The sequence below is a fragment of the Theropithecus gelada genome, chromosome 2, assembly GCF_003255815.1.
Source record: "Theropithecus gelada isolate Dixy chromosome 2, Tgel_1.0, whole genome shotgun sequence".
Lineage (NCBI taxonomy): Eukaryota > Metazoa > Chordata > Mammalia > Primates > Cercopithecidae > Theropithecus > Theropithecus gelada.
In genome coordinates, this window is record NC_037669.1 from 45889662 (window position 1) to 45900983 (window position 11322).

General features: G+C 38.8%; 1 pseudogene; it reads left to right on the forward strand.

Moving 5' to 3' along the window:
• The first annotated feature begins 10556 nt into the window (after positions 1 to 10556).
• LOC112619644 lies at positions 10557 to 11119 on the forward strand (annotated as a pseudogene).
• Positions 11120 to 11322: the final 203 nt, after the last annotated feature.

Genomic DNA, 11322 nt, shown 5'->3' on the forward strand with positions numbered 1-11322 from the left:
GCCAGTACCTCCCCGCTTGGCAGCTGAGACCCTGGCACCAGTTCTGGCCAATGGGATGTGAGGGGAAATGATGGATGTCAGTTCCAGGCTGAAGCTTTTAGTTGCCAGTGCCAGGTCCTCCAGTCCTACCTTCCCACTGTGGCAATCCCTCTGAAGTCCCAAGATCAAGAGCTGACAGCTGAATCCTTTCAAGAAGAGTTGCCTGAACCTGCAGTGGACTTTGGATGAGGGAGTATACACCTTAACTATATTAAGCCAATGCTGTTTCAGAGTGGTTAATTACCACAGTATAACATGTCCTATCCTGACTAAAATGGATGTGTAGGAGCTTGACAGAGGAATAATTGTCCTTTTGGTCCCCTGAGCTTGTTCTTGGCCTTGGCCAGGTAGCAGCACATTTAGCATCAGACTGCCAAGTGTCCTATGTCTACATTCAGTGGAACCCATTGTGGTGGCCCCGGCACCCCTGGGGTGACATTACAGCAGAGGGGAAGTGGTGGCCTCCTGCACTCTCAGTTTCAGCCAGCTCTGCATGCCATTTTTTCTCAGTGACAACATTCTGTGTAGGTGTTTGCCCACTGCCAGTGCTGGGTGACCTATGCTGGTACAGTTGGAACTACAAGGCCCTTTTCTTGGGATGCTTCCTTTGCTACTTTGAACTCTTGGCTCTTGGCACTGGAATTTCCTAGCATTTGGGATTACCAGAAAACAAGAGGTGGCAAAATGGTGCAATTATTTTGAACCCAGCCCCATGTTGAAGTGCACGACTAGGGACAGTGCAGTGGGGAGATGAGAGCTTGGGGCCAGGAAGACTGCCTGGGTTCTAACCCCGGTCCCCTCGCTGGCCACCTACGAAACACTGGCAAATCACTTTTATCCCCAAACATCAAAAATGGTCTCAAGGTTTCCTAGTAGAGGTGTTTCTTTCCATTTTCTAGAAAAGTGAGCATAGTGGTAGAGCCCCTGAAGTTGCATCCTTCTGGGGTAAAGCAGAGCCATCCCACAAACCACACCACCTGATGGCATCTATTTCAAATGTCAGATTTGGTAAGCTGAAGTGACCAAGAGGCCATTGAGAATGAGCAAAGTTTTAAATTGCTGGAAGGAATCTTCAGCAAACAGGCAAATGCCTTAAAATTTTAGGTGATCCATCACTGAATAATTTGAAAGATCTTCAAATTCTTGTACTGTGAATCAGTGCTGTAGGCATGAAAGAGTGAGCAATGCAGGCATAATATTAAAGGAAGACTGATAAGGAAATAAAAATGAAGAACAGAAATAGCTCCAAAGACTAGATGTAAGCCCTTGGGGTTGGGATTATCTGGAGAGAGATGGGAGCTCAGTTATCAGAATAAAGCCAAGTAGCAAGGTAGCCTTAAACCTACTCCAGTTTTCACCACTCAGCAGCAGGAGCCAAGCAGAGGCTGCTTCCCTAGACCCTTGCTTATTGGACACCACAAACTTCCTGGAGGTGCTAGTACACAGAGGTGAGGTTTTTAAAAAAGATCCTTTTGGCTCATCATGACAAAGGGAGACACAGGTTATGGTGTTATTCCTACCAGCCTGAAGGCTGAACAGACAATGGACAGACCCTGCTTCCCAGATTCCTCATCCTGACACCAACAAGATAGTGAAAGATGATGCAACCACAAAGTGTTAATTTTCCCTTCCTGGTCCCACAGTTTTATTTAGTAATTTCACTGGGCTTGAAATTTTACATCAGCCAGAATAAATACTAACAGCAACCAGAGAGACAGTGCTAGGAATCAAGAGAGTGTCTATAGCCTGCTGTGGGCAAATGTCTAGCCTGAATAGATCTTGCCTTGTTCAAGGTTGTAAACTACAGTAAAAAGGGAACCTATAAAAATATTTTATAATTTATAAGGTGTAAGTGTTCATGGTATTAAAAAGGCAAGGAGGTATATTTTTTCAACATTGTTTTATTACCAAGAAGGGGGGAAATTTTTGAGAGCAATTGCTTTGTGGTAACCATAAGTCTCAACCATACATAGGCTCTTTAAAGCAAGAAATAAGAAGGGAAGGTAAAGTGGTATAGAACAAGATTCCAATGCCCCTGAAAAATAGCTGAACTAAGAAAGAAAATAAAGAAGTTATAGGCAAAATGGTGAGGAAATTAAAAGTGCAATACCAGGAATAAAATATGCAAAAAAAAAAATCAATACAGCGAAACAAAAATAAATGGAAAACTTAAACATTGGTCATTTAAGAAACTTTTCCAGTAGCAAAATAAGTAAACAATTAGATAGGGACAAAGAATTTTAAAACATGAGAAAAAAGATAGTAGATATGGAAGAAAATGGCAGATCTAACATATGGGTAATTAATGTTCTGAAGAAAACACACACAGTATACACAATAATACAGTCATAACAGAAAACTTTCCTGAGCTATAAAAATATCTGAATTAAAATTTGGAGCACTTATGTTTACACACAACTATGTGCAATTTTTTAATTTCAAGATTAAAGAAAGTATAAGCATCCAGGTAAGACACACATATTCTCTTTTTTAAAAAAATTCCCGTCTGCAGGGGTTGGGTGGACAATAAAGAATACAAATTATCTAAACAAGAAAAAAAATTCAAATAAATTAAAAAACCCCTAACTGTTTTTGCAACTTTAAAAGCCAATAGAGAAAAACCTATAGAAAACATTGCTGAAAAAGTCTATAAATCAAGAGCTCTTATTCAGGTTTTATTCAGATGAGAAAACAACAGAAAGACACTGTCAGAAATACAATGATTCAAAAATAGACAATAAAACCTAAAGGAAAATTTTACTTGAACATATGTCTTGATCAATCAAAAACTAATTAAAAATAAACAGCTCATCTCAAGGACTATCATAAGATACAGAACATTCAATGGATTGAACATTGAAACTGTTATGAACAGAATAAAGTGCAAGTAATACTTGGAAGTATAGGTTCAAAAGAAAATGTGACTCCTGACAAGTAATTCTAGCACTAGATAACACAATACTAGAGGCAGAAACCATAAAGAAAAGAGGAATAGATTTGATTATATGATGTTATGAAACTTCCATATGTTAAATATGTATAATGATAAATTTGTATATATCTTTCATATGCCATAAACAAAACTGAAAGATAATTTCAAACTAGGAAAAATATTTGCAAAATATGACAAAGTAAATATTGTTAATTTACAAAAAATGTTTCAAATTAATAAATGGACAATCAACACCAAATAAGCATAGAATATGAAAAGGCAATTCTCAGAAATAGGAAGAAAGGACAGAAAGAAGGAAGGAAATAAAGCAATACTCAATTTTAGAAGTAATCAAAGAAATGCAAATTAATACAGCATTTAGACTTTTTTTTTTAAAAGAGCACACCAGTACAATAGTATGATGGTGAACAACAAGGATCTATTATTATTGGCTGTAGTCTGTGTTAAATTGGTTGTAAAACCTTTTCAATTTTATGTCTTCTGTGAAAAACCAATAAAACACAAAGGAAGCCACTAAGAGAGGAAAGAAGGGACAAAAAAGTTACAAGATCAATAAAACAACTAAAATATCAATACTAAGTCCTTCCCTATAAATAATTATTTTAAATGTAAACAAACTCCACAAGCAAAAGATACAGATTGGGCTGGGCGCAGTAGCTCATGCCTGTAATGTCAGCACTTAGGGAGGCCAAGGCAGGAGGATTGCTTGAGCCCAGGAGTTTGAGACCAGCCCTGGCAACATAGTGAGACCCCCCCATCACTATAAACATTTTTAAAAATTAGCCAGGTGTGGTGGCACACACTTGTAGTCACAGCTACTGGGGAGTTGAGCCCAGGAGTTTGAGACCAGCCCTGGCAACATAGTGAGGCCCCCATCTCTCTAAAAATTTTTAATAATTAGTCAGGTGTGGTGGTGCACACTTGTAGTCACAGCTACTGGGGAAGCTGAAGTGTGAGGGTTGCTTGAACCTGGGAGATTCAGGCTGCAGTGAGCCACGGTCTTACCATTGCACTCCAGCCTGGGCAACAGATCAAGATCCTGTCTCAAAAAAAAAAAAAAAGATTTGCTAAATGGATTCAAAAACAGGATCCAATTATATGCTGTCTACAAGAAACTCACTTTAGATCTGAAAATACAATAGCCTAAAAGTGAAAGGATAGAAAAAATATTTCATACAAGTGGTAATCAAAAGGCAACAGGAATTCCTACACAATATCTGGCAAAAGACACTTTAAATCAAAAACTGTTACAGGAGTCAAAGAAAGACATTGTATAATGGTAAAAGGGTCAATTTACCAAAAATATATAATGACAAAAAAATTTGTGTACCAAACCACAGAAGTCCTAAACATATAAAGCAAACTAACAGAACTGAAGGGAGATAGATAGAAACACAATAATAGTAGGAGACTTCCATACCTCACATTCAATAATGGATAGAATAACTAAGCAGAAGATCAATAATGGATAGAATAACTAAGCAGAAGATCAATAATGAGAAGACTGAAACATTTACACCAATTGGACCTAACAGACATACACAGAACATTCCACCCAACAACAGCAGAGTATACAATCTTCTCAAGTGCACAGGGAACATTTTCCAGGAAAGACAACATATGAGGTCACAAAATAACTCTTAACAAATTCAAAAAGGTTTTGATCACAATGAGATGAAACTAGAAATCAATAGCACAAGGAAAATTGGAAACTCCACAAATATGTGTAAATAAATTAACATACTCTTGAACAGCCGATAGGTCAAAGAAGAGGTCACAGTGGAAATTAAAAAATACCTTGGGACAAGTGAAAATGAAAACACAACATACCAAAACTTCTGGGCTATGGCAATAGTGGTGCTAAGAAGGAAGTTGATAGCAATAAATGCCTTATATTAAAAAGAAGAAATATCTCAAATAAACAACCTAACTTTACATCTCAAGAAAGCAGAAAAAGAACAAACTAAAGCTAAAGTTAGGAGAAGAAAGGAAATAAAGATTATAGCAGAAATGATTATAATAGAGAATAGAAATAAAATCAATGAAACCAGATTGGGTTTCAAGAAAAAAATTAACAAAATGGACAACCCCTTAGCTAAATTAAGAAAGAAAGAGAGATGACTCAACTAACTAAAAGCAGAAGTAACAGAAAGGACATTACAACTGATGCCACAGAAATAGAAAGGATTATAAGAGAATATTAAGAACAATTATATTTCCACAAACTTGATAACCTAAAGAAATGGACACATTCCTAGAAACACACAACCTACCAAGCCTGAACCATGAAGAAACGAAAAGTCTGAACAGACCAATAACAAGTAAGGAAATTGAGTCAGTAATCAAATACCTTCCAACAAAGAAAAGTCCAGGACCAGATGTCTTCAATGGAGAATTCTACCAAATATTTAAAAATAACTAACACCAATCCTCCTGAAACTATTCCAAAAAATTAAAGAGGAGGGAATACTTAGGTTATTTTATAGATCAGCATAACCCTGATACCAAATCCAGGGAAAGACACTATGAGAAAAGAAAACTGCAGACCAATGTCCTTGATGAATGTAGATGCCAAAATCCTCAACAAAATACCAGCAAACAGTATTCAAAGCACATTAAGATTATATACCATGACCTAAATAAAGTGGGTTTTATTCCTAGAATGTAAGGATGATTTAACTTATGAAAATGAATCAAAGTTATAACACATTAACAGAATGAAGAACAAAAGTCACATGATCATTTCAACTGTTGCAGAAACAGCATTTAACAAGAGTCAACATCCCTTGGTGATAAAAACACTGCACAATATAGGAATAGAAGTAAACCACCTCAACATACTAAAGGCAGTTAATACAAGCCCACAGCTAACATCATACTCAAAAGTGAAAAACGGAAAGCTTTCCCTGTAAGATCAGGAATGAGGCAAAGATCTCCCCTCTCACCACTTCTATTAAATATGGCATCGGAAGTCTTAGCTAGAGCAATTGGATAGTAAAAATATATAAAGGGCATTCAATTGAAAAGGAAGAAATAAAATTATCTCTGCTCACAGATGACATGATTTTTTTTATGTAGAAAACCCAGAAGCTTTCACACACAGAAAAACTATTAGAATTAATAGACAAATTCAGCAAGGTTGCAGGATTTAAAATCAGCAAACAAAAATCTTGGATTTCTATACAGCAACAGTGAACAATCTGAAAAAGGAAATTAAAAAACAATCCTATTTAAAATAGCATAGAAAGAATAACATATTTAGTAACAAATCTACTCTAAAGATGAGAAAGACTTGTACACTAAAAACAGTAAAATATTGCTGGAAGAAATTAAGGAAGACTCAATAAATAGAAAGATATTTTGTGTTCTTAAGTTGGAAGACAATATTGTTAAGATGTCTGTACTACCCAAAGTGATCTACAGATTCAATGCAACCCTTATAAAAATCCCAATGGCATTGTTTGCAGAAATAGAAAAAGTTATTCTAAAATTAATGTGAAATCTCAAGAGATTCCAGATAGCTGAAAAATATTTTAAAAGAAGAACAAAGTTGAACTCACAAGCCCTGATATTCCTGATGTTAAAACATACTGCAAAGCTACAGTAATCAAAACTGTGTGTTATCAGTATAAAAACAGACAAATAGACCAATGGAATAGAAGAGAGGACCCCAACAATAGGGCAGTTCTTCAAAAAATTAAAAATGGAATTACCATATGATCTAGCAATTCCACTTCTGTGTAAATGCCCAAATGAATTGGAAGCAGTCCCTCAAAGAGATATTTGCACACCCATGTTCATAGCAGCATTATTCACAACAGCTGATAGGTGAAAGCAACACAAATGTCCCTTTATGGATGAATAAATACACAAAATGTGGTATGCGCATACAAGGGAATATTATTTAGCCTTAAAGAGGAAGAAAATTTTGTTTTGTGCAACAACATAAGTGAACTTTGAGGACATTATGCTAAGTGAAACAAGCCTGTCAGAAAAAAGATAAGTACAGGTCATCACTGACTTATGATGGTTTGACTTACAATTTTTCCACTTTACAATGGTGCAAAAGCAATATCCATTTAGTAAAAACCATATTTTAATTTTAGGTTTGGATCTTTTCCCAGGCTAAGGCTATTCAGTACCACGGTCTCTTTCAACGCTGGGCAGTAGCTACGAGCCACAGTTTCCACGCTTGCCAGTTAATTTTGCCCCAACTGTGGGCTAATGTAAGTGTTCTGAGCATGTTTAAGATAGGCTAGCCCAAGCCGTGATGTTTGATAGATTAGGTATATTAAATGTATTTTTGACTAACCACAGATTTATCAACATAATTCCAATGTAGGTCGAGGAGTATCTGTACTGTATGATTCTGCTTTGAGGGCTGTCTAAAGTAGCCGGATTCATAGCAACAGAAAGTAGAACGGTGGTGACCAAGGGAAGAAGGGAAGGAGAGAAGGGGAGTTGCTGTTTAATGGGCATAGACTTGCAACTTGAAAAAGCTCCAGAGAGATCTGTTTCACAACAATGTGAATAGATGTGACACCTCAGAACTATACACTTAAAAGTTATTAAGATGGTACATTTTGTGCTAGGTATTTTTTTTTTTTTTTTTACCACAATTGTGTGTATGTGTGTGTGTGTGTGATGTATCTCTATAAAGGGGAGGGTCCCATCATCACACACAGTCCCCCAGGCTTCCTTCCCATCCCCATCTCCGGTTCCACCATAACCAGCATTTCAAGTCTGGTCCACAAAATATCTCACAACTTTGTTTTAAATGCACAGATAAGCCTTATACATAAGTGAAAAATATTTAAGTGGTATTATATTGTATATCAGTATTTATCTGTCATGTTTTGAAAAATAAAAACTCTCTATGAACCTAATCAAAATTTACAAAGTACATCAGGGAAAACAGAATTTAGCTAGATTGGGATTAAATTATGTTAAGAACAGCAGGATTCTCTAAGACTCTCCAAGATGGATTCTTATCACATTCTCAAATGCGCAAAGGGAACAGTTTGGTGGCTCTGGAACCAGACATGGGGGTTGTGGCTCTGCCACTTACTAGCTTTGAGATAGATCTTGGCCAAATTACTAAACATGTCTATATTCCAGTCTTCTCAAGTTCAAAGTGGGGGCATTCATAGCTCCTACCCAATAAAACTGTGGAGGGGATATAATGGCTTAACACTCTACAAGACTTGGGACAGTATCTGGCATGAAGTGTCATATAAGCCCTAGTGTATCAGTTCACTAGAGCTGCCGTGACAAAGCACCACTCCCTTAAAGAAGAGAAATATATTGTCTCCTGGTTTTCAAGGCTGAAGTTCAAGATTAAGGTGTCAGCAGGATTGGCATTCTTTTTTTTTTTTTTTTTTTTTTTGAGACAGAGTCTCGCTCTGTCGCCCAGGCTGGAGTGCAGTGGCGCAATCTCAGCTCACTGCAAGCTCTGCCTCCCAGGTTCATGCCATTCTCCTGCCTCAGCCTCCCGAGTAGCTGGGACTACAGGCGCCCACCACCACGCCCGGCTAACTTTTTTGTATTTTTAGTAGAGACGGGGTTTCACCATGTTAGCCAAGATGGTCTCGATCTCCTGACCTCGTGATCCGCCCTGCCTTGGCCTCCCAAAGTGCTGGGATTACAGGCGTGAGCCACCGCACCCGGCAGGATTGGCATTCTTTTCATAAGGATGCCAGTCACATTTTATTGTGAGCTCATCCTACCCCAGTATGATCTCATTTTAACTAATTATGTAATAACTCTATTTACAAATAAGGTCAAAATCTGAGGTTCTAGGGGTTAGAACTTCAACATTTGAATGGGGGAGGGGACACATTTCAACCCATAACATCTAGCTGTTGTTATATCTTGCAAGATCAGCAGCAAATGGCAGAGGGCCAAGGTTTCACTTTTAGAGTTGGTATTGTGTTCCCAGGAGTGTGTAAATTCCAGCCCGCAGAGAAATCAACCAGGATTACCACTTTTGACTCCAGCCTGAAGAAGCCCTCCCTCCAACCTTGAAAAGCTACTGAGCAGAGTTGACTACCCTCAAACTCCACTTCCAGTGAGTTTCTGGACTATAGTCTTTGTTATTTCTCAGCAGCATCCACAAGGGTCTTGAAGCCAAAGATTCACCTAATTTGCATGACCAAAAATGCCTAGAAATAAGCCAGATTACAAATGAACCCTGTCACATGTCATGGCTTTCCTTCCTTCCCCAGCAGCAACCCCCACCTCTGAGGAACACCAGGCAAAGGTCACACCAGCTCTTCTAGGCTTGTCATCAGGAAAGCTAAGGATTGCATCTCCCCAGCACAGAGGGGCACTTGATAAATTTATCAAATGAGTATTCTGCTCCCACTTTTGGACAAGGCCCCTTGAAAAGGCCCTAGCCTTGCATGGAAGAATAAAAATAGCATGAGGAAAATGGAAACCTTTGTCTAATCACTAGGATATAGAACCCCTTCTATACATCACTACAAAGGCAAAATCAATATAGAATTTACAGACTCAACCACTTAAAGTTTAAAATATCTATATGTCATAAAGTGTCATAAACTAAATTAAAGGCAAAGTACAAAGATACGGATTTCATGTTAGCAACACAATTATCAGAGAAAGACATATATATGATGTTCTTCCTATGTATACGATAAAAGCCAAAATATAAAAGACAAAACACTAATAATATAGCAATGATCAGAGGACATGGGTGAGTGGTTCACATACTATAGAATGGACAACAAATACTGGCCATAAATGAAAACAAAAACAAATGTGTGACATAATTTTACACTTAAACTGGCAAATAATATTTTAAAATATAATAGTGATCATTCAGAAGGTGGGCAGTATTCAGTACTAATGACTCTAATATGTGAAGACTGGCTGATTGGATGCAACAAAGCTGCAAAAATGTGCACACCTTTTGACCTAACAAGGCTAATTCTAGGAATTTATTCTAAAGATGCAGTAATAGATGTTGCTAAGACTTATCTGTTGCATCATTTTCATCAGTAAAATATTCTAAGAACAGAATATATGTCCGTTGCTCATTATCATATTCCCAGCCCCTCACGCAAGGCCTGGTGCCCAATAGATATTTCATAAACTGACCTTCGAATGAACCTAAATGTTCAATATTTGGAGATTGTGGTCACAAATTGTAATACATCCCCATGATGAACTATTTTCCACCGTTAAAATAGATACAGTAAAGGAATATCTATGACCAGGAAAACAGAAGGCTCATTCTACCCTTCTTGTTCTACCCTTCTACTCCACTACTGTACAGGGATTGGTCATTCTTCCCCTGCCAGTCCCAGCTCCTATGAGGCCACCTCTTCACTACAGTGGCAGTTACACTGGACTCAGGATCTAAATGGCTTTATTAACCAGTAAAAAATAATGAAAGTAAATGAACAATAACTGCTTTCATGGGATTAAAAAGATAACTATAAAATAAAACCAGGCTGAGGTCTCTGAGTCGCCGCTGCCGCCTGCGCCTGGCCTATGCCTACCGTGGCACTTCCCGGCTGCACGCTCCACTCGTCCCCGCCCCATGCAGGTGGACCTTAGCAAGCGGTCTGGCCCTTGAGCCTGCAGAAAGTGGACGAGCAACTGCAGCACCCGCTGCATGTCACCTACGGCGGGGCAGAGGTGCACGAGCTGGGCAGAGTGCTGACGCCCACCAAGGTTAAGAACAGACCCACTAGCATTTTGTGAGATGCTCTTGATTTGGAGAAACCCTGCACCTTGGTCCTGACAGCCCCGGGTGCTCCCACGGGGAAGGATCCCAAATACAGTGAATGGCATCATATCCTGGTGGTCAACATGAAGGATAATGACATCAACAGTGGCACAGTCCTCTCCAATTACCTAGGTTCGGGGCCTTACAAGAACACAGGCCTCCACCGCTATGTCTGGCTGGTTCACCAGCAGGACAGGCTGCTGAGGTGTGAAGAGTCCATCTTAAGCAACCTATCTGGAGACCACCGTGGCAAATTCAAGGGGGCGTCCGTCCATAAAAAGTACGAGCTCCAGGTCCTGGTGGCCAGCACATGTTTCCAGGCTGAGTGGGACTACTAAATGCCTAAACTGTAGGAACAGCTGTCTAGGAAGTAGGGGGCAGCTCAGGGACCTGAACTTCCTGGAGCTCCCAAGTCGTGTTCCCCAGTTCAGTGTTGTGTACAGATTTCTCCTCTTCCCACTCCCTTTTGCACAGGCAAGACCTAAGCATTCAGATGGCGGTTTATGGTGACTTTTCCTGCTGCCTGTGCTTTATAATTCTAGTCACTCATTCACTCAGTCAGGTTTATGTTTTGATC